At 42.2% G+C, this 24,961-nt stretch overlaps 1 pseudogene; it reads left to right on the top strand.

Moving 5' to 3' along the window:
* The window catches only part of LOC134352534 (sodium- and chloride-dependent neutral and basic amino acid transporter B(0+)-like), a 49,202-nt pseudogene that overhangs the window by 1,866 nt on the left and 22,375 nt on the right, over positions 1 to 24,961 (top strand).

Here is a 24,961-nt window from a genome sequence, read left to right as displayed (position 1 = left end):
GTGTCTGATTTATATGTTAGACTCACAGTGGGTTAAATCAGAAACCTTTTACACCCTGTAAACCTAGACTGATAGAAATGGTTGAACAAATGTTATATGGAAATAACTTAATGAGGTGTGAGGAACTGGCTGTTTCCGTCTAATTAGGAAATGAATTTTCCCAGGTGGGAATTTCCCAATTAACTTGATTCAATCACTCAACACTCAAATTTCGAGCACTGTTAATGACAAGTTAACCCAGAAACATTTTGTGTAACAATGATACAGCCAATCAAATCTCAGGAAATGAAGATAAATTGATCTTCTTTCTCAGGATTGATGCCCTCAGTGATGGATAAGTATAACTGATGAATCTGTCAGGAAAGAAAAAATTTCCAAGTGGTTATTTTAACTGGGTTCCCCTGATGGGAGCAGGAAGTTCAGGTCAAATGTTTTCCTTGGTCATTTCCTTTCTCAAACAAAGAATTTGTTCTTTTTTTCAGGTGCATTTCTAATTCCCTACACACTCATGTTGGTGCTTGCTGGGATGCTAATGTTTTTCTTTGAATCATCCTTTGGTCAGTTTGTCAGCCTTGGACCTGTAGCAGTGTGGGAAGCTGTGTCAATGCTGCAAGGTTTTTGTTTATTCAGTAACAATAATCTTGATGTCAATGTAAATGGTCAATAGCATTTTGTTTTTCTTTCTCTTGAGTCCAGTTGATATTTATTGCAGCCTATTACAAAGACAGATACAGACAGTAATGAAGCACATTCCGTGAACATCCTACGGTCATTCATTGTCTAAAATTAGCCAGATGTTAAGTGCAACATCCAGTAATCTTCCTACTTCTTGTTCAATTTTTAGCACGTTGGCATTTTTGTTTTTCTTCAGGTGGTGTTGTTTAAAGAGATTGTGTGGAAAGTGAATTATTTACTTTATTATTGTGTTTTTTTTTCATAATTTCCCTCGATCCCAGTTGAAAGATGTCACTACCAACAGCATGGCACTCCCACAGAACTGTAATGAACAGACAAACTGGACTGCATATTTAAATCCTCTGGACTGGGATAGGACCCATTGCTAAAGGGAAGAAAGTCAATATGGTTGTTTAAATCTAAAGCTTTAGCTGGGGTTTAGTCAGACTGTTGGAGAACAAAGGGCCTAGATAAATATTATACTGTTTAATGGGAAATGAACACAAGTTAAGCATTAATGTAAGTGACTCTCAAACACATGTTCATATTTGAATTGGGAATTACAGGTATTGCACACATGAACTGTTTGGCAGGTCCAGGGTTGTGGACAAACTGAGAATTTCCTGCAAAATCTCACAAAGAGGGGGCATTTCTTAAAATAGTGGATCATTAGCATTGCCTTGAGAGAGATTTGTCTTCATGTATCAGTGGTTACTTGTCTTTGGGTGGGGGAAGACGATGGGGGGACGGGTAATTAGATTCCAAGGGATTGAAGGGTGAAAATGAAAGCTTGATCTCACTTAATAAAGAACAGCCCTTTCCATGGGCTGTCTGCTGCTGAACTTCCCAGCAGCAGCCCAATTGGGGAGAGACCCTTGGCTTCTGTTTAAAGGCCTGGTGATGGAAGAAGCTGGGAAGTGATAGGTGGTAAAGGTAAAGGGCAGGAGAAGAAGGAATCTAATAGAAGAGGAGAAAGGGAAAGAGGCGGGGCACACTGTGGGAGGTGATAAGCAGCTGAGGGGAAGAGAAGAGGTAAGAAGGGCACCAGAGTGCGGAATGAAGGATGAGGGAAGGGGAGGGCAAAGAAAGATGGCGGAAGATGATGTGTTGGATGTGGAAGCTCATGAGGTGGTAGGTGAGGACAAGAGTAACTCTTAAGGCGCAGGAAAGTGCGGTGAGTATGGATGTCTGGAAAATTGAGGAGATACAGGGCAGCATCAATGCTGGAAGAAGAGACACACCATTCATTGAAGAAGGAGGACATCTCTGATGTCCTGGAAAGGAAAGCCTGATCCTGGGAACAGATGCGGTGGAGATGAAGGAACTGAGAAAGGGTTTTTTTACAGGAGACGGTGGGAAGAGGTAAAGTCAAGATAACTGTGCGAATTTGTAACTTTATAAAATATATCAGAAGATTATTTATCTCCGGAGATGTAGATAAGAGGATCGAGAAAGGGGAGAGAGATGTCAGAAATTGACCAAGTAAATCTGAGGGCAGGGTGGAATCTGGAAGCAAAGTTGATGAAATTGATGAGCTCAGCATGGGTGCAGGAAACAGCACCAATGCAGTTGTCAATGTAGCACAGAAAGAGTTGGGGAGCATTGTCAAGGAAGGCTTGGGCCATGGTCTCTTCCACGTATATGGGGCCCATGCAGCAGCTCCCGGTTACACCTTGAGTTTGGAGAAAATGGGAGGAGCCAAAAGAGAAATTGTTAAGGGTGAGGACCATTTCCACCAGACAGAGGAGAATGGAGGTTGAGGGGAACTTGTGTGGTCTGTTGTCAAGAAAAAAACAGAACTTTAAGGCCTTCTTGATGGGGTATAGATATGTATAGGGACTGGATATCAATAGTGAAAATGAGGTGATCAGGACCAGGGAATTGAAAGTTATTGAGGAGATTGAAGACATGTGAAGAGTCAAGGATATAGGCAGAAAGGAACTGAACCAAGGTGGATGAAATGGAGTCGAGGTATATTGACACGAGTGCAGTGGGGCAGAAACAGACAGAAACAATGGGCCTACCTGGACAGTCAGGTTTGTGGATCTTAGGTAGAAGGTAGAAATGAGCAGTGAGGGGTAAGGGAACAATGAGGTTAGTGGCAGTGGAGCAGTGGATGGGAGATCTCCAGACACGATGAGGTTTCTGATGGTGCTGGAGACAATGTTCTGATGGTCCTGTGTGAGGTCTTTTTCAAGGGATAAATAAGAGGAGATGCCTGAGAATTGCCAACTGGCCTCAGCAAGGTAAAGGTCAGACCGACAAACTACAAAAACACCCCCTTTGTCTGCAGGTTTGATGGTGAGGCTGGAATTGGTGCAGAAAGAGTGGAGGGTAGTGCGCCCAGAAGCTGTAAGGCTCAAAGTGGAGAAGGAGTGCTGAGGTTGAGCCAACTGATATCCTGCCGGCAATCAGAAATGAAAAGATCCAGAGCAGGCAGATAACCAGAGCAGGATTGGAGAGGTGGTCATCGGTGCAGGATGGGGAATCCTTGTTAAACAAATGGGTTTGCAGATGGAGCTGATGGAATAAGAGCTCGGCGTCGTGGCGGGTGCGGAAGTCACGGAGGTGTGGATGAAGGGGACAAAGGGAAGGCCATTGCTGAGAACAGAACATTACCCTCAGGGAAGGGAAGGTCAGCAGAAATGGTGAGGACACGGTAGGGATTAGAGCTTAGATCGGGGGGTAAGAGAATTGATGGAGTGGTGGGGTGTTCAGGGAAGTTTGGAGGGGAGGAAGATGGAAGTTCGGAAGAACTAAGAGGTGACGGAGGAGATGGAGAAATCCAGGGTTGGAGAGTAGCAGTATAGGAGAAAGTGGCAGTGAGAAATATCTCGAACCGGAGCTGGAGGCAGCGGAGGTCTGGCCTGTTGTCCTCTCCTACCACCCCATGAGGGAAGAACAGACTGGGGAATCGTGGAGGAAACAATCCAACACATCATTCTCTGTATCTTCAACAGGACCCTACCACCAGATATGTCATTAGCTTCTCCCCCATCACTCTCTGCTTTCTGCAGAAACTGTTTCCTTCTCGATTCCCCGGTCTGTTTTTCTCTCCCCACTAACCTCCTTCCTGGCACTTACCCTCACAAGCAGAAGAAATGAAATGCCTGCCCATTCACCTCCTCGCTCACCTTTATTCAGGGCCCTAAACAGTCCGTCCAGGTGAGACAACACATTTCACCTGTGAACCTTTTGTTGTCATCTACTGTATCAGGTGCTCCTGATGCAGCCTGCTATACATTGGCGAGATCCGACGTAGATTGGAGGACTGAGTGGTCAAGCACCTTCACTCCATCTGCAAAAAGCAAGATTTCCTGGTGACCAACAACTTTTATTCCAATACCCATTCCCATTCCAACATGTCAGTCCAGGATCGTCTTTTCTGCCGCGATGAGGCCACTCTCAGGTTGAAGGAGCAACACCTCATGTTCTATCTAGGTAGCCTCCAACCTGATGGCATGAACATCGATTTCTCCCTTCTCTCATCTGTGATTTCCCCTCTTTTGCACCCTGCTTACCTCTTCTCTTCCCCTCACCTACCTATCACCTCCTCCTGGTGTCTGTTCTCCTTCCGTTTCTCCCATGATCCACTCTCCTCTCTTGCCAAATTCATTCTTCTCCAGTCCTTTACCTTTTCTATCTGTTACCTGCCAGCATCTTACTTTAACCCCCCCCCGCCCCATCCACATGCCTTACTTATCACCTTTTAGTTTGTATTTCTTCCCCTCCTCCACCTTCTTATTCAAGCATCTTCCCCTTGCCTTCCAGTCCTGATGAAGGGTCTTGTTCCAGACCGTCAACTGTTTTTTCCTCTGCAAAGCTGCTGCCTGACCTGCTGAGTTCCTTTGACATTTTGTGTGCATACATTCAATAATCCAAGACAGTAAAAGTGCGAGAGATCAATCATGTGTTCAATAATGCTTGTTGTCAGTCAACTGTACTGAATTGTCCCAGTATGCACATGTGCACGACATATGAAGGAACTTTCATGCACACAAATTCTCCAATCATGTTCAACAATCAGCTCCTAATGAATGTCTATTATCCTGAGTGACAGGACAGAATCCTGAACACAGTGTCTTAGACTGGCTGATGATGAGTTTTATTTGGCGCAGGGATTGGGACTGCTTTATTATTGTCACGTACTAAGAAACGGTGAAAAGCTTCATTTGCATACTGTTCATACAGATCAAATCCTTACACAGTGCATTGAACTACAATAAGGTAAACATTAAAAATGTAGAATGAAGTATAAAAGCAAGCAAAAAAGTGCAGTGCAGGTAAACAATAAAGTGCAGAATCATAATGAGGTAGATTGTGAGGCCAAGAGTTCATCTTGTAGTTCAGAAGTCCCATACCAGCGGGACAGAAGCTGTCTTTCAGCCTAGTGGACATGATTTCAGGCTTTCGTACCTTCTACCCAATAGGCAAGGGGAGAGAATACCTGGGGTGAGTGGTGTCTTTGATAATGCTGGCTGCTTTACTGAGATTCATAGTGGGAAGATTGGTTCCTGTGATGTCCTAAGATGTGTCCACAGCTCTTTGCAGTTTCTTGCTGTCACGTGCAGAGCAGTTGCTGTACCAAGCAGTTACACATCCAGACGGAATGCTCTCTATGGTGCATCAAAAAAATTAGTAAGGGTCAATGAGGACATGGCAAATTTCTTTAGCCTTCTAAGGAAGTAGAGCTGTTGGTGAGCTTTCCTGGCTGTGATTTCCATGTGGTTTGATTAGGACAGGCTATAGGTGATGTTCATAGTTAGTAACTTGAATTTGTCATCCCCCTCAACCGCAGCATGGCTGATATAATCAGGAAAATGTGCACCTCCCATCTTTCTGAAGTCAGTCACCAGCTCTTTTGTTGGGATTGAGGGAAAAGTTGTCATCATAGCACCATGTCACTAAGCTTTCTATTTCCTTCCTGTAGTCAGACTCTTTACTGGAGATGTGGACCAGTACAGTATATCACACAAAATAAACTTGTAGATGAAGTTGGAGCTGAATCTAGCCACAGGTGTAGAGAAGGTGGTTGAGGACACGACCTTGTGGAGCACCAGTGTTTAAAATATTCATGGCAGAGCTGTTGCTGCCCAGCTGTACTGATTACAGTCTTGGTCAGGAAGGCAAGGATCCAGTGACAGAGAGAAACATTAACTCCCAAGGTCCGGAATTTGGTGATGAGTTAGCTCGGAATAATAGAATTGAAGGCAGAACTGTAGTCAATGAACTATAGTCTGATGCAGGTGTCTTTGCTGTCAAGTAATTCTAAGGGGTAAATGTAGAGCTGGGGAGATGTCAGCCACCATAGATCTTTTTATTCAGTAGATAAATTGCAGTGAGTTGACGTTATCTGGATAGCTAGGGTTGAAGCGTTTCATGATGTTAGTTGTCAGAGCCACTGGGCGGCAGACATTAAATCACATTCTCTTGTTTTTCATGGGCATCAGAATGAGAGTGGTCTTCTTAAAGCAGTAGGAAATCACAGTCTGAGGCAGGGAGAGGTTAATATATCTGCAAATTCCCCAGCCAGCTGATCCACTCCAGACCTAAGGTCATGACCAGTGACAACGTCCGTGGCTGATGTTTTCCATGTGTTCATGCTCCAGAAGACTGATCCTACATCAGAAGAGACTGGATGTCTTGCTTCATCCATGATCTCCAGTTTGGTGAAGGGTCTCAACCTGAGATGCTAACAATTGCTTCTCCTACACAGAACTCTTGATCTGCTGAGTTCTCCAGCAGTTTGTTTTCATTTTTGCTCTTGCCTGGTTTGCTTACACATAGCCCCTAGCATCTATGAAAATTTCCATGGGTTTTCCTGCAAACAGCTCAGCCCATTCATTTTGTTCAGCCTTATCTTTTCCCTTCAAAGTTCTTCCTCAAATTTAGAACTTTTGTGCAAATCCTGCATATTACTCAAAATTAACATCAAATATAACAATGCACATACATTCCACATAGTTTCAGAGTATCAAAGACTCTGACCTGAAGTGTCTCCAAGCAGTGTGATTTTGTCAGTTAAGGTCATCTGAGGCATTCGTACTGAGCACAGCACAATTAAAATGGGGCTCTTGTTAAAACAGACTGTGAAACTGACTGAACTTGTAAGATTTCTTTCAGATCATGTCTAAAGAAAATATCTGTTTCTTGCTCTGCCTGAAGGTGTGGGGATTTCTATGGTGCTTCTAATCACATTAGTGCACATTACCTACAACTGCATCATTGTCTACAGCCTGTTCTACCTGTTTGCCTCCTTCCAATCCCCTCTGCCATGGGCAGACTGCTTCAGCTGGTGGGGAGCAGATGAAACCTGCAGCAGGACACCCAGAGGTACTGTGTTCACATCGGCTGTGTAATGAATCCACAGCAAATGTTAATCTTTCACTCTGTCTGTCTGAATGATTGAGAAAATGAAGGCTGAAACATTCTGACACTAGATCGACGTCTGACCTTGTTTTGCTGACTGAGTGTGTGGGTGATGGCTGGCACTCAGTGGTGCTTAAAGAATGATCACAAATGTGATCACAATCTAAGACTTTAAGTTGCATTTCTTCACAATATTGCCTTCAGAGTGTGTGGTGTTTTCCATCAAATGACAAATTGTGACTACATTCTTCTTTTATTGCAGCTGATATGGTCATTAGTTCTCAGTGTCAGGAGGGTTTTATAGACACTGCCCGGCCTGGGTTTGAAGGTTTCCACCAATTTCCCTGGAGTTTCCCACTTGGAGAGCAATTGAGGGGACAGTGCTCCCTTTAATCTCACTCTAGTACAGTATTAAAAAAGACAATTTACAGTTTATGATTTGCCTTTGTACATCAGCAATTGGCACCTGCTTCTGAATATTTTCACCCTCATGTAATGAAGTTTCTGACAAATTACTAAATGTGTGCTGTGATACAATAAGAGAAACAGGGTCAGGCATCATCCACAGCTCATGAAAAATAAAAAGACCCACGTATACTGAAAGTTTGCAATAAAAACACAGAATGAAAAAGGATCTAACACTTTCCTGGTGTATATGACGAATAAACTCCTGTTGGGCTTCCAGCCAGGTACAAGTATCAATTATAACTGATGTTTCGATGACAAATTCTCACATCTTCTTCAGGGCTGATTCCCGGGCATGTCAGGTCTGGTGCTACTTATACCCACATAGTCCGTCCCTCCTGATTGGTTAGTCCTTGTCCAATCAGGTTTCAGCTCACCCATCATGCTTACAATCGAATTCCAGTTCTTACTTAGAATGAGACCTTCGTCTTTGTTAAAATTCTTTTTCTCTGGCTTTATTTCAATAGCTTCCTTCACCAGGCAGTCCCAAAACCATTGGCACAATACAGTAGTTTTGTGCCATTGAGGTCAATCCTATGTCTGTTGCAAATGCAGTGTTCTTCCGCCACCTATTTCTCCGGGTAACCCAAACAGATACACTTCCTATACTTCTTGATGCGGGTTTCCACTATGCATCCCGTATGGCAGATATATGCTGCTCCGCGCTCACGAGGAATCCTGTAAACGCCAGCAGCCGACCTGAGTTCCAAGTCATCTTTGACCTACAGAAGCTGTGACTTGACCTTCGTTACAGGTTTGTGGATGGTATTCCTTCCAATCGAAGGCGATCCTTCCAGAAACCACGGAAATATAGGGAAGAAAAAGGCAGTAACGACAGTTTTCTCCTCATTGTTAGGTTTCCTGATTTTTCCATTGGCTCTTTTAAGGGCTTGATTGATTTCCTGCACCTTCTAGCCATTCCGTAGGAACGTCAATTAATTTCCTTCACCATGTAGCCATTCTGTGGGAGCAGAATGTACAAAGTTACATGTTGTATCGGAGGGATAGGAAGGTAAGCAGAGGGGGTGGTGTGGCTCTACAGGGAAAGAATGGTATCAAATCAGTAGAAAGATGTGACAGAGGATTGGAAGATGTTGAATCTTTGTGGGTTGAGTTAAGAAACTGCAAAAGTGAAATGATGTTGATGGCAGTTATATACAGGCCTCCCACAGTGGTTGGGAGGTGGACCACAGGTTACAACAGGATACAGAAAAGGTGAGTCAAAAGGGCAAATTTATGTAAGTTATGGGAGATTTTAACATGCAGGTTGATTGGGAAAATAAGGTTGGTAATGGATCTCAAGAGAGTGACTTTGTCGAATGCCAAAGAGATAGCTTTTTAGAGCAGTTTGTCATTGAGCCTACCAGGGAATCAGCTGTACTGGATTGGGTGTTATGTAATGAACTGGAGGCGATTAGGGAGCTTAAGGTAAAAGAACCCTTAGGAGCCAGTGATCACAATATGATTGTGTTCACCTTGAAATTTGATAGTAAAGTCTGATGTAACAGTATTTCAGTGGAGTAAGGGAAATTACGGTGGTATGAGAGAGGAGTTGGCCAAAGTAAATTGGAACTAGTTGCTGACAGAGATGTCAGCAGAACAGTAATGGTGTGTATTTCTGGGAAAAATGAGGAAGGTGCAGGACATGTGTATTCCAAAAATGAAGAAATACTCAAACGGTAAAATAGTAAAACTATGCCTGACAAGGGAAGTCAAAGCTATTGTAAAAGCTAAAGGGCAAAAATTAGTGGGAAGATAGAGGATTGGAAAGTTTTTTAAAAAACCTACAGACAGCAACTAAAAAATTCATTAAATATGAAAGCAAGCTAGCAAATAATATCAAAGTGGACAGTAAAGATTTTTTACAAGTATGTTAAAATTAAAAGAGAAATGAGAGTTAATATATGACTGCTGGAAAATGAGGCAGGAGAAATAATAACGGGGGATAAGGAGATGGCTGATGAACTAAATGAGAATTTTGCATCAGTCTTCACTGTAGAATATGTTAGCAGAATGCCTGATGTTGTAGTATGTGAGGGAAGAGAATTGGGTGCAGTTACTGTCACAAGAGTGGAGGTACTCAAAAAGCTGAAAGACCTAAAGGTACATAAGTCACCTGGACCAGAGGAACTGCTCCCTTGGGGTCTGAAAGAGGTAGCATTAGAGATTGTGCTGGTGTTAGAAATGATCTTTCAAAAATCATTGGACTCTGGCATGGTGCCAGAGGACTGGAACATTGCAAATGTCACTCCATTCTTTAAAAAAGGAGAAAGGCAGCAGAAAGGAAGTTATAAACCAGTTAGCCTGAACTCAGTGGTTGGAAGATGCTAGAGTCAATCGTTAAGGATGGGGTGATGGAGTACTTGGTGACACAGGACAAGATAGTACAAAGTCAGCATGGTTTCCTTCAGAGAAAATCCTGCCTGATGAACCTGTTGGAATTCTTTGAGGAGATTTCAGGCAGGATAGATAAAGGGGATGCAGTAGATGTTGTATATTTGGACTTTCAGAAGGCCTTTGACAAGGTGCCACACATGAGACTATTACAGGAAAGCTACTAACATGGTTAGAGCATTGGCTGATTGGTAGGAGACAGCGAGTGGGAATAAAAGGATCCTTTTCTGGTTGGCTACCATCGGTGTTCTGAGGGTCAGTGCTGGGACCACTTCTTTTTATGCTATATATAAATAATTTATATGATGGAATAGATGGCTTTGTTGCCAAGTTTGCAGATGATATGAAGATTGGTGAAGGGACAGGTAGTGTTGAGGAAACAGGTAGGATGCAGAAGGATTTAGACAGATTTAGAGAATGGGCAAGAAAGTGGCAAATGAAATACAATGTTGGAAAATGACCAGTGATGCACTTTGGTTGTAGAAATAAATGTGCGGACTATTTTCTAAATGGGGAGAAAATCCAGGAATCTGAGATGCAGAGGTCCTTGTGCAGAACACCCTGAAGTTTAACTTGCAGGTTGAGTCAGTGATGAGGAAGGAAAATGGAATGTTAGCATTCATTTCAAGAGGTCAAAAATACAAGAGTAAGGATGTGATGCTGAGGCTTTATAAGGCATTGGTGAGGCCTCACCCTGAGTATTGTGACCAGTTTCGGGCTCCTCATTTTATAAAAGATATGCTGGCATTGGAGTGGGTCCAGAGCAGTTTGACAAGGATGATTCCAAAAATGAAAGGGTTATCATACGAGGAACATTTGATGGCTCTGGGTCTATACTCTGTAATTCAGAAGGATGAGGAGTGATCTCGTTGAAATCTTTCCAATATTGAAAGGCCTAGATAGAGTAGATGTGGAAAAGATGTTCCCCATGGTAGGATAGTCTAGAGCAAGAGGGCACAGCCTCAGGATAGAGGGGCACCCTTTCAAAACAGAGATGTGCAGAAATTTCTTTAGCCAGAGCAGGGTAAATTTGTGGAATTTGTTGCCACGTGCAGCTGTGGAGGCCAGGTCGTTGGGTGTATTTAAGATTGATAGGTTCTTGATTGGACATGGCATCAAAGTTTACGGGGAGAAGGCCGGGAAATGGGGTTCAGGAGGAGAATAAAAGGATCAGCCATGATTAAATGGCAGAGCAGCCTCGATGGGCCAGATGGCCTAATTCTGCTCCTATGTCTTATGGTCTTTTTGGTCTAATCATGGGACAATTAACAATGACAAATTAACCTACCAATGGGTATGTTTTTGGGCTGTGAGAGGAAACCAGAGCACCTGAAGTAAGCCCACAGGGAGAACGTACAAACTCCTTACGGGCTCAGTGGGCTAAGTAGCCTAATTCTGCTCCTATGTCTTATGGTCTTGTGGTTGTATGTAATTGTCTTATTTCCTCAGGGAGACTCTCCTGGTCCAAAATAGTTTTTGCATGGTTAATCAAAGTAGAAAGGACCACTCCATGGTTTAACAAAAATGAAGGTCTCGCTCCAAGAAGAACTGGAATTTGATTATAAACAAGGTGGGAAACAAAACCTGATTGGAGGGCTAACCAATCAGGAGGGCCAGACTAATGGGGTATAAATACCACTGGACTAGACATGCCCAGGCATCATCCCTGAAGAAGATGACAGAGTTTGTCATTGAAACTTAAGGTATAATCAATACCTGTACTTGGCTGGAAGCCTAAGAAAAGTTTTGTTAAAAACAGAGAATGTTAGAAGCACCCCTCGGTTCAGGCAGCATCTATGGAAAGTGAATCAGATTTAATCTTTCATGCCAAAGATTTTCATCAGAACTAGGAAGGAGAGTAAACAAGTTGCAGAAGGGAATGGTTAGGACAACGAGAAGATCTTTGATAAGATGAAGCCAGGTTGGCATGGAGTCTAGCAGTTGATGGGTTCATGAAGTCAGAAATTACCTGAGGGAAGAAATTTAAATATATGAAATGAAAGCAATTGGAGAAAATCAAGACAAAACAATGGAAGTGCTTTGAAATGCAGAGCCTGAGGGAATGTTGAGCAGGTCCAATCATGCTACGTAAAAAAAAACATAATGAGCCAACATTATAGATTAGAGACCTAAGGGGAAGTGGTCATTTGTGATACAGAGAGTAAGAATGAGTTACATGAATCTGTTGAAATCTGGGTTGCATTTAATCAGAAGCGGTGTGCCCAGATGGAAAATAAGATTCTACTCCTCTGTATTATGTTGGACCTCATCATCTCTTATGCCTCAGTCACTTGATACAAAAGACTGGATTCATTGAGACTACACAGTGTCCCAGATCATTAAACTAGAAGTGCATCTTTATTCCCCGAGAAATTTTCTTTAAATCACAATCCGTATTTCCTAGATGCGCTCTGCAATCTCTCTCTCTGGAAAACGGATATTCTGAAATTGTTAATACAACATGGCTGTACACAAACAACAAAACTTGTTCCAGTGGATCCGAAATCCACATTCCTCACTAGGGTCCAACCGAACAATACTGGGAGTAAGTAAATTGCTGCAGAAACCAGCACCATTTTGCTGCACTGTAAATTCTCTGGCTGTCCATTCAATTTACACCTCTGATCATCTTGTACATCTCTATCAAGTCACCTTTCATCCTCCTTTGCTCCAAAGAAAGAAAGCCCTATTTTCATAAGAAATGGTCTCCAATCCAGGCAGCATCGTGGTAAATTTCCTCAGCACCCTCTCTAAAGCTTCCATGTCCTTCCTGTAATGAGGTGAACAGAGCTGAACACAATATTCAAAGTGTGGTCTAACCAGGGTGTTATAGAGCTGTAATGACCTCGCGGCTCTTGAACTCAATCACCTGACTAATGAAAACCAACATACCACACACCTTCTTAACAACCTTATCAAGTTACACAGCAAATTTGAGGGATTAACAGATGTGGACCCTAAGGTCCCTCTGTTCCTCCAGACTGTAAAGAATCCTTTCATGAACCCTGCATTCTTCTTTCAAATTCTTCCTTCCGAAGTGAATCACTTCACACCTTTCTGGGTTGAACTCCATCTGCCACCTCTAAGTTCAATTGCACTTATGTAGTAAAGAAAATTTGAAATGTTTTGATTTTATTTCTCCTTTAGTAAAAGATTCATCATTAAAGTTTGCAAATGTTACAATGCTCAAACGTTAATGTCAGTATAGATTTGTTCTTGTAATGAATACTGTTTTGCTCAACGTTTTGATCTGAGGAACTTACTAGAAACAAGAGTGGCTATTGTTATCTCAAACAAGAGAAACCTGCAGATGCCGGAAATCCGAGCAACATACACAAAATGCTGGAGGAACTCAGCAGGCCAGGCAGTATCTATGGGGAAAAAGTACTGCGGTTATTGTTACAGCAGTTTGTGTTTGTTTAATCAGTGAGTGTTAGAAAACAAGACTGAAGTGTAATTTATATCTACACATTGGTCCAGTGCAAATGTTTACAAAGTTTATGCTGCAGCCCCTTGTTAACATGACATTCTGTGTCCAGCCAGCAGTTGTCATCATGTCTGTTATCTCAGCAAACACAGGCCCGAATTTTACCAGCTGAGAACGGCTGGAACTAATTAGATCCTGCCCACAACCATTAAAGGAGAAGAGCTGTGGGATTATGATCCAGTCCATGGGTCACCGGAGCTTGGTGTAAATCACGGCAGACTATTGTTGGCAGCCAGCGTTCACCTGAAATAGTGTGGCAACCACAGGAGATGAAGTTGTGGGAAGTAAAGGTCTCCACTAAATCTTCTTCATCTCTAAATCTAGTTTCACTTCATCTCAGTTAGGAATAGACATAAGGAGGTGTCTAACTCACAGAAGTTCCACACAGTTTAACTGGCTCCTACAAATTCCACGGATGCATCTGATCAGGTTTGGGGATTTGTCAGTTTTCCATCCATTATTATCTCTAATACTATTTATTTTATTAATGCTATTTTCATTAATTCCTCATTTACTCCAGACATGTAGACCCCACTATTTGCAGCAGTGTTTCCATATCTTCTCTGAAAACAGATGCAAAATATTTAAGTTAATTTTTCTGTGTTTTATTAATTTCTCAATATAATTTCTTGTCTCAGTCAAGGAGCCAGATTACCACCTGCTATTATTTTCCTTTTTAACGTCCCCTGAAGCTCCCACTATAATTTTTATGATTCTTGCTGCCCCAACTCCTATGTTCTGCTTTTCCTTTCCTCTTCACTGTCTTCATCCTCATTTGTTTAAACCTTGCTACTCCTTTTGGGCTATCTTTCATGGCTTTTACACTTGATGAATTTTAAATTGGATTTTAAACAAATCCAAATGATTGCTTGAATGTTTTTATGGTTTCTTCAAAAAATTACAATTTGTAGCTTACCTTAGATGTAACATTCTCCCTCTTGTCATCTTATTCAGTAAATATGTTTTACACTGGTCAAAGTCAATAGATGGGACAGGGGGAATAGACTGGCACCTGGCCCTTTGTCTCATTCTGGCCTGGTTGATCGGTGGAGCTGTCCTGTTGAAAGGAATCAAATCTTCTGCAAAGGTAAAATGACTGGTGGTGAATGGAACCAAAGCTTAGTGATAAAGTACAGATTTCTAGAACAATTTATGAGGTGGCCTGGGGATGTTAACACTACTCTGTAATTAGAGAAAGTAAAATCCTAATGCATGAGCTACAGTGAGCTACAGGTGCCATCTGAAGATCTTCTGACTAAAGAACGGCAAGAACTTCCCAAACGTTTGGAACAAGCTCCTCATTCTAGGAGCTTCAAATACTAGAAGGCTGATCAGGGCCGGTCGAGTGATTGAATAGATTCAGGTCCTGTTTTCATTATAAGGAAATATGATTAGTCTGAATAACAAAAATAGACCAGAAACCTGGGAGCAAGTTTTCATGAGTCTAATATATTCATTACATTGTGATCTGCTTATACTTTATACTTTTATACTTCATACTTTATTGTCACCAAAAATTGATACTAGAATATACAATCATCACAGTGATATTTGATTCTGCGCTTCCCGCTCCCTGGATTACAAATATTAAATATTAAAAATATTAAAAATAGTAAAAATTAGTAAATATAAAAACTTAAATTATAAGTCACAAATAGAAGATAGAAAAATGGAAAGTAAGGTAGTGCAAAAAAACCGAGAGGCAGGTCCGGATATTTGCGGGGTACGGCCCAGATACCGGTCCGGATCCGTTCAGCAGTCTTATCACAGTTGGAAAGAAACTGTTCCCAAATCTGGCCGTACGAGTATTCAAGCTCCTGAGCCTTCTTCCAGAGGGAAGAGGGATGAAAAGTGTGTTGGCTGGGTGGGTCGTGTCCTTGATTATCCTGGCAGCATTGCTCCGACAGCGTGCAGTGTAAAGTGAGTCAATGGACGGAAGATTGGTTTGTGTGATGTGCTGCACCGTGTTCACGATCTTCTGCAGTTTCCTTCGGTCTTGGACAGGACAACTTCCATACCAGGTTGTGATGCACCCTAGAAGAATGCTTTCTACGGTGCATCTATAAAAATTAGAAAGGGCTTTAGGGGACAGGCCAAATTCCTTTAGTTTTCTCAGGAAGTAAAGGTGCTGGTGGGCCTTCTTGGCAGTGAACTCTGCTTGGTTGGACCAAGTCAAGTCATTTGTGATATTGACCCCGAGGAAATTAAAGCTTTTGACCTGTTCCACTTGCGCACCACCGATGTAAATTGGGGTTGTGCGGTCCGCTACTCCTTCTGAAGTCAACAACCAATTCCTTCATCTTGCTGATGTTGAGGGATAGGTTATTGTCTTCGCACCATGCCACCAGGTTCTTAATTTCCTCTCTGTACTCAAACTCACCATTACCCAAGATACGGCCGACAATTGTTGTGTCATCAGCAAACTTATATATTGAGTTTGATGGAAACTTGGCCACACAATCATGGGTGTACAGTGAGTACAGCAGGGGGCTCAGTACACAGCCTTGAGGGCTCAGAGTGATTGTAGAGGAGAGCTTGTCCCTTATTTTTACAGCCTGGGTCCTGTCTGTGAGGAAGTTGAAGATCCAGCTGCAGATCTGGGTGCTAAGGCCCTGGTTCTGAAGCTTAGGAATCAGTTTATTTGGAAAGATGGTATTAAAGGCACAGCTGTAGTCAATGAAAAGGAGCCTTACGTATGCGTCTTTATTCTCCAGGTGTTCTAAGGAGGAATGTAGGGCCAGAGAGATGGCATCTGCCGTTGACCTGTTGCTCCAGTAGGCAAATTGCAAAGCATCGAGGTTGACCGGTAGGCTGTGGTTGATGTTTGCCATAACCAATTGCTCGAAGCACTTCATAGCAATTGATGTCAGAGCCACAGGTCGATAGTCATTCAGGCATGCCACTTTGCTCTTCTTCGGTACCGGGTTTATCGTTGCCTTCTTAAAACACGAGGGGATCTTAGACTGAAGCAAGGAACAGTTAAAGATGTCAGCAAACACTCCAGCTAGCTCGCTTGCACAGGCCCGGAGAACCCGTCCTGGGAAACCATCTGGGCCCGTTGCCTTCCTTGGATTTACCTTCAGGAAGGCCCTTCTAACGTCCTCCTCTGTGATAATGAATCTGGATACTACCAGGTCCGGTTAATCCAGAGGGAGCGGGACGCTCCTCTTCTGTTCGAATCTTGCGTAGAATACGTTAAGTTCATCAGGAAGAGAAGCGCCACAGTTATTGATATTCCCAGCCTTTTCTTTGCGCCCAGTGATCTCATTTAGACCCTGTCATAGTCTACTGGCATCCCTCTGGTTAGCCTAGGCTTCCAACTTGGCTCGATATTGCCTCTTGGCACCCTTAATGGCTTTCCGGAGTTCACGCCTGGATTCCATGTAGCGACTGGTATCCTGGGACCTAAAAGCCCGCAGCTCTAGCCTTTAAAAGGGACTTGACCTCATAATTCATCCGAGGTTTCCGGCTAGGGAATACCCGGATCGTCTTGCGAGATACACAGTCCTCCATGCATTTCCAAATAAAGTCTGTGACAGCTGAAGCATACTCATCAAGGTTAGCCGCTGAGTCCTTGAATACTAACCAGTCCACCGATTCAAAGCAGTCACGGAGGACCTCATCCGTTTCCTCCGTCCAACATGACACTACTTTATCAATGTCAGTTAATTGTAGACAAGATAAAAAAGTTAGAATAAAACACTGCCATATAAATTTAACTGATTCTGTAGACCATTGCTAAATATTTATTCCATGTGGTTAATTGTCATCCAATTATTTTTTGCTTCATTCTCTGCTTTGATAATAATCCTTGTATTTAGTTGATTAGATTCAATGGTGTTGAACCAGCAACTCTAGACAATCTAACAATCCTTCAGCACACTCAGGTGGTTTATTTCACTGCAGCATTCCCATATGTGGTTCTGATCGTACTTCTGATCTGAGGACTGACCCTGGAGGGAGCCCAGAAAGGGATTGAATTCTGTATTGGAAGCGAATCAGATTTCTCAGCTGGCAGATGCTGAGGTAAACCTACTCCACAGAACTACAGATCTATTTTTCAATTAAATTATTTATGTTTCATTTTGCCCTTTTAGAAGTAATTGAAAACAAAATTTAAAATCCGATTGTAACTTTAACATTTTGGTTCAAATCAAAGTAAAATGAAATGCAGTTATAATGGGGACCTTTTGGTGATGTCTGTTGGATTATTTAATAGTCTTCACGAACAGTGTTAGAAGGCAGAAAGTGAGAGGAAAGATTTGTGTTGGAAGAGATAAAATAGAGTTAGATGGGAGAGAGGGATGTGGGACAAGAAACAATGACTTATTTCTCCTATGGATCAATTCATTTTGTAACAGCAGAACAGATTGGAATGCTGAGTACTGGATCAACAGCCGCAGATGTAGAGTTGTGAAAAGGACCTCACTATTAGTTCTGGTATTGCCTGGTATTCTGTTCTGCAAGATACAGTCAAAGAGAGATGGAAATTGTGTAGTGTCCTTCACAGTGAATCAGTGATCAATCCTGCTTATAATAAAGATGAAAATTTTGCTTTCCTAACTGCTTGCCACGTCTGCATGTTGACAATTAGTAACTAATACAAGGAAACCCAGGGCCCTTTGAACATCAATACTACCAAATCTACCACCATTTACCAGACACTCTGTTTTATATTCTGTGCACCAACATGGATGTCCTCACATTACACTCCACCTGCCTTGTTCTCATTCACTAACTCATCTGATCCATTTCCCGTTGAAGCCATTTTATAGTATTCTTCCTATTCACAATCCCACTACATTCAGACTTGATTCCTCAGGTCAGATTGTTAATACAGATGGTGAATAGCTGAGATCCGAGCACTGATCTTCATGGTACCTCACTATTCACAACCTGTCAATCTGATGAAGAATCTCAGTCCAAAACGTTGACTGCCTATACGTTTCCATAGATGCTGCCTGACTTGCTGAGTTCCTCCAACATTTTGTGTGTGATACTCTGGATTTCCCACATCTGCAGAATAGCTTGAGTTTAGTATCTCTCTTTGCTTTCTGACTAATAATCAATTCCCTATATATGTTTATGAATTAAACCAATTCCATGAGCTCTAATCTTGAAAACAATCCTCCTTTGTGGGACTTATTGAAAGCCATCTAAAAATCTAAATGCATGATAATACCTCTTATATATTTCCATGGGTCACATATTCAAATAACTCCAATAGATTAGTCAGACACTATTTTCCTTCATGAATTCATGCTAATTCTGCTCAGTCCATTTGTTTACAAGTATTCCATTCTATACCTTATCAAATGGATTCCAACAATTTTCCCTTTTACTGATATTAGGCTGACAAATTAGAGGTTCTCTGATTTCTTCATATCAGGGGTCATAAAGTGTGTGAAGTTACCATTACTGGGGGAAGGTTCTTTGGAAACTGAAAAGGTCTGAAGGTAGATAAGTCACCTGGACCAGATGGTGTACACCCCAGAGTTCTGATAGAGATGGCTGAAGAGACTAGAGGCATTAGCAATGATCTTTCAAGAATCACTAGATTCTGGAATGGCTGTGGAAGACTGGAAGACTGCAAATGTCACTCCACTCTTCAAGAAGGGAGATGGGAGAAGAAAAGAAATTATGGGCCAGTTAGTCTGATCTATAGCAGTTGGGAAGATGTTATAGTCGATTTTTAAGGGTGTGTGTTCAGGGTACTTGGAGGCGCATGACAAAATAGGCTGTAGTCAGCATGGTTTCCTCAAGGGAAATCTTGCCAGACAAATCTGTTGGAATTCTTTGAAGAAATAACAAGCAGGATAGGCAAAGGAGAATCAGTTGACGGTGTGTACTTGGGTTTTCAGAAGGCCTTTGACGAGGTGCCACACCTGAGGCTGCTTAACAAGCTATGAGCCCATGGTATAACAGGAAAGATTCCAGCATGGACTGAGCAGTCGCTGATTGGTAGGAGGCAAAGAGTGGGAATAAAGGGAGCCTTTTCTGGCTGGATGCCAGTGACTAGGGGTCTGTGTTGGGACTGATTCTTTTTATGTTATATCAATGATTTGGTGATAAAATTGATGGCTTTCTTGCAAAGTTTGCAGTCGATATGAAGGTAGAAGGAGGAGCAGTTAGTTTTGCAGAAATAGGCTACAGAAGGACTTAGACAGATTAGGAGAATGGGCAAAGAAATGGCAGATGGAATACAGTGTCAGAAAGTGTATGGTAATGCACTTTGGTAGAAGAAAGAAAAGAGTAGACTATTTTCTAAATGGAGAGAAAATACAAAACTCTGAGACACAAATGGATTTGGGAGTCCTTGTGCAGGATTCCCTAAAGATTGGTTTGCAGGTTGAGTCTGTAGTGAGGAAGGCAAATGCCGTGTTAGCGTTCATTTCAAGAGGACCGGAATATAAAAGCAAGGATGTAATGTTGAGGTTCTGTAAAGCACTGGTGAGGCCTCACTTGGAGTATTGCAAGCAGTTTTGGGCCCATTATCTCGGAAAGGATGTACTGAAACTGGAGAAGGTTCAAAGGAGGTTCATGAAAATGATTCCAGGATTAAATGGCTTGTCATATAAAGAGTGTTTGATGGCTCTAGGCTTTTATTCTCTGAAATTCAGAAGAATGAGGGGGCTGACCTAATTGGAACCTATAGGATGGTGAGAGCCTTGATAAAGTGGATGTGAAGAGGATGCTTTCTGTGGGAAGCGGGTGTAAGACTAGAGGACACAGAGTGGCGTTCTGAAAGAACAGAAATGAGGAGGAATTTCTTCAGCTAGAGAGTGGTAATTCTGTGGAACGTTGCCACAGGCGGCTGTGGAGGCCAAGTCTTTACTTATATTTAAGGCAGAGGTTGATAGATTTCTTGATTGGTCAGTGTGAAGGGATACGGGGAGAAGGCAGGAGATTGGGGCTGAGAGGGAAATTAATCAGTCATGATGAAATGGCAGAACAGACTTGATGGGGCAAATGGTCGAATTTTACTCCTATATCTTATTACAGTATTGAACATTTCAGCATCTAACAGAAAATTGATTCCCAGGCAGCTGCTTCCTCCATTTCTGTCTTTCAGACCTTGGGTATCTAAAGTGTTTCATCAGGTCCTTGGGATTCATGTGACTTCAGGCTCATTGACTTCTCCACAACTTTTTTTGGCTAATATTTCACTCCTTCAGTTTCTGATTCTCTCCTCATCTGTGAAAAAAGCAGAAGCAACAGTTGAGAACCTCAACCAGTCATAAAAAAAAGGTGTAACCAAGAGACAAGAAGAAAACTGTGAAAGGATGCCTTCATTTAGGTATGTTCTTTAAAGAACCCCCTGATTCAGCATATGTACTATAAGAATGCTACTTATATGCTGGAGAAGCTGAACAACGTAATTGACATCTAGCACATCACTGGAATAATCCATCTGGAATCATTGTGATGACACTGCCTGAATTAGAATCAGCATCAGGCTTAATAGTACCGACATATGCTATGACATTTGTTGCCTTTGCGACAGCAGTACTATGAAATACATAATAATAGAAGTGTGAATTACAGTAAGTGTATATATACTGTACATAAAATAGTTAAATAAGCAGTGCAAAAATAAAAAATAAAAAGTAGTGAAGTAGTGTTCATGGTTGAAAGTCCATTCAGAAATTGGGTGGCAGAGGGGAAGAAGCTGTTCCTGAATCATTGAAGTGTATACCTTCAGACTCCTGTGCCTCCTTCCTCATGGTAGCAAAGAGATTATTAGCGAGTTTGGCTTCACCAACATCTTGATAGCAAAATTTTCGGTCTTCTGGCTTTGTGTAGTCCATCATATCCAATCTGTACCCTCTTCCAATTTTAATTCCACCCTTTTTCAACTGGAGATAGTCACCGAAGCAGTTCATCCTGATCTTCTACAGAACTGGTATGACTGTTGCCATGTTAAAGCACATGGGGAGCTCAGATTATATCGGTGAGAGGTTGAAGATGTCATTGATCACTCCAGACAGTTGGTCAGAACAGGTTTTCAGTACTCAACCAGGTACATTATCGTGGCCTGACTCTTTGCAATGGTTCACCTTCCTGAAGGATGTTCTGATATTGGCCTGTGGAATGGAGATCACAAGGTTGTTGGGTACTGTGGCCTACACTGCACTGTATTGAAAAATAAAATAAATAATTCTACCTTCTGTTCCCCAGGTCTGGAAAGATGCCTCAACACAAATATTCTATTCACTAGAAGTGGGTTCTGGCACCTTAATAACCCTCTCATCCTACAACAAGTTCCACAATAACTGTTACAGAGACACCATCACAGTCTGTGTTGTGAATTGTGCCACAAGTGTGCTTGCTAAGTTTTCCATCTTCTCCATCCTTGGACATATCGCTCACATGCAAGACAAGCCTGTTTTGGAGATTGCTCAGTCAGGTACCTGAATTGTTGGATTTATTGTGCTCGATGTTCATGGAGCAGAAAACCTCATGTCTGGCTCACTGGTCAAACTTATTTCAGTACCTCAGTTCAGTTGAGTTTATGCTATGAGATGTTCACAGTACCATTTGGTAGTGGAGAAACAAAGACAGGAGAGCAGCAGGACCAACAGTGTCTCCCTAGAGCACCAAGAGTGATGAAGAAAGAAAGTGGACCAGGAGCTTTGAAGTGTGTCCATTAGATGGGGAGGTAGAACTTAAATCATCTGTTGAAGAGGACTAGAGAGTGCAGAAGAAAGAAATGACTAATAATGCAAAGTTGGAAAACAGTTTAGAATCTTATCAATAGCCTTTTTAAAATCTCTGGTTGTGGAGATGGAGGCAATGAAGGAAGAGGTGGAGGAGAAGTTACGGTTAAGGTGGAGGAGAAGTTACGGTTAAGGTGAAGGAGGAGTTATGGTTAAGGTGAAGGTGGAGGAGGAGGAGGCGGAGGTGGAGGAGAGGTTATGAGGAAGGTGCAGGGGCGGAGGTGAAGGTGGAGGAGCAGTTACGGTGAAGGTGAAGGTGGAGGAAGGGGAGGTGAAGGCGGAGGAGAGGTTATGGGGAAGGTGCAGCGGGCGGAGGTGAAGGTGGAGGAGAGGTTACGGGGAAGGTGAAGGGGCGGAGGTGAAGGTGGAGGAGAGGTTACGGTGAAGGTGGAGGAAGGGGAGGTGAAGGTGGAGGAAGGGGAGGTGAAGGTGGAGGAGAGGTTATGGGGAAGGTGCAGGGGGCGGAGGTGAAGGTGGAGGAGCAGTTACGGTGAAGGTGAAGGCGGAGGAAGGGGAGGTGAAGGTGGAGGACAGGTTACGGGGAAGGTGGAGGGGTGGAGGTGAAGGTGGAGGAGAGGTTACGGGGAAGGTGGAGGAGGAGGGGAAGAGAAGTCCGAAAGTGTCTAATATTTTGTCAACGTCCTTGTTTTGTTTGGATCCTTACCTCAATGCATTGATCAACATTCATATCTTTTATGAGCCTTAACATTCCCTCCTTAATCCCTTACTAAATGACTGCAGGAAAGTTTTGAATTTCTTATTATTGCGAGTGCCTCATACTTCTCATTTTTTCTTTCGATTTGTCTTATGTTTTCACTTCCTCTGTCAATTTACTACATTAATTCTGTTTCTGATCAGGGTTGTTGTACAATCTGTTTTCCGCTCTGGTCATTTTCTCACCCTTTATGCTTATCCAGGGGAAATGTACATGCACTGGACTGAAAGGTCATCCATTTCAATTTAATGCACCAATATTTGGTTCTGTTTTACCCTGACTAAGTCCTACTTACCCTACCTCCGAGCATCTTAGATATTGGAATACTAGGTGCTTGGTCTTGCCCTTCAATTAACCATGTTTCGGTTATTGCAACTGAACCATAATCACAGGTGACGCTCAACTATATTCAATGGTTATATTAAATTAATTATAAGCCATTTTTAAATCTACTCCTCAGCTTTTTTCTCCAGTCCTGTCGCAGGGTTTTGGCCCAACGTCAACTATTTTTTTCCACAGATGCTGCCTTATCTGTTGAGTTTCTCCAGCATTTTATGTATGTTGTTTGGATTTCCAGCATCTGCAGATTTTCCCTTGTTTGCAAAACCCATTTTTGTTTCCAGTGCAGTCCCTCTTTGTCTGATTCTACTTAGTTCAGATTTGTTATCAGACTACATACATGTCATTAACATACAACCCCAAGATTCTTTTTCTGCAAGCATACTTAGCAAATCTATGTAACTGTAAACAGGATTTGTAGATTGTAAGCATCAAGAACTATAAACTGTAAACAAACTGTGCAAATGCAGATGATAAATAAATAGCAATAAATAACGAGCATGAAATAGCAAGATAGAAGAGCCCTTAAATGAGTGTAGTAATCCACTTTTGTTCAAGAGCCTGATGGTTGAGGGTTAGTAACTGTTATTGAATCTGGTGGTGTAAGTCCTGAGGCTCCTGTACCTTCTACCTGATAGCAGCAGTGAGAAAAGAGCATGGCCTGTGTGGTGAGGATCTTTTGGATGATGGATGTTGCGTTTCTATGGCAATGTTTCATGTCGGTCGATGTGCTCAATGGTTGGTAAGGTTTTACCAATGATGTACTGGGCTGAATCCACTACCTCTTGTCGGATTTTCCACTCAAAAGCATTGGTGTTCCAATACCAGGCCGTAATGCAGCCAGTCAGCACACTTTCCACCACACATCTATAGAAGTTTGCCACGGTTTCTGATGACACGTCAAACCTCTGCAGACTCCTGAGGAAGTAGAGGCGCTGTTGTGCTTTCTTTGCAATTATATTTACATGATGGGTCCAGGACAGGTCCTCTGAGATAGTGACACCCAGGAGTTTAAAGTTTATGACCCTTTCCACCTCTGATTCTCTGTTGATTACTGGCTCGTGGGCCTCTGGTTTCCATCTCCTACAGTCTACTATCAGTTCCTTGGTCTTACTTACAGTGACACTTCCTTATCTGGTGATAGTTACCATTCCTACTTCAACATTCTTCTTATTCCTCCTATCTATTACTTTATGTTGGAATTCATACAATTGTCAATTTGGTTTAAGTATTCCCTCACCAAAAGTGTGAATCTCTCCACTAGGACATTGAGCCGAGCCCTGTTAAAGTTCAACCAACCTATTCTGAAAAAGTGAGCCTTGCACAGAACAGTCTACAATACTGGGCCATTGTTCTCCTTCCTGAGTCATGTCTTTAGCCAATCACTAATCTACTGAATCTTCTTTTCAGTATTTTTGCATATCTTCTGATTTCTATCTTTTAACTTTAACTTTAGCTTCTGGAACTCCGAATGTAGGATGTCAACTCATTCCCTCCCTGTGTCTTTAGTTTTAGGCGGAATCAAAGTTTAATGTTCTTCACATTTAGAAGTCTATACACCCTAGTGTGATGTATTTTCAAAATACAAGGAAAGGTTAAATTCCCTAAAATATAATTACCTGCTTTGAAATTGACCCTTCTCTGTCGACAATGATAGAATCATGAGTTTACTGAAGAGAAAGTGTGGGAAGTTAGTGCTCCACTGCTGGACTCTGTGGAGGGGCTTACGTCAGCATGCAGCGAGAATGGAAGAGGCAAAAATTTGTCAGAAAGTTCAGGATTTTCACGATAATTTGAGTG

The sequence above is a fragment of the Mobula hypostoma genome, chromosome 10, assembly GCF_963921235.1.
Source record: "Mobula hypostoma chromosome 10, sMobHyp1.1, whole genome shotgun sequence".
Classification (NCBI taxonomy): Eukaryota; Metazoa; Chordata; class Chondrichthyes; order Myliobatiformes; family Myliobatidae; genus Mobula; species Mobula hypostoma.
This window is presented reverse-complemented; position numbering and strand designations above follow the sequence as displayed.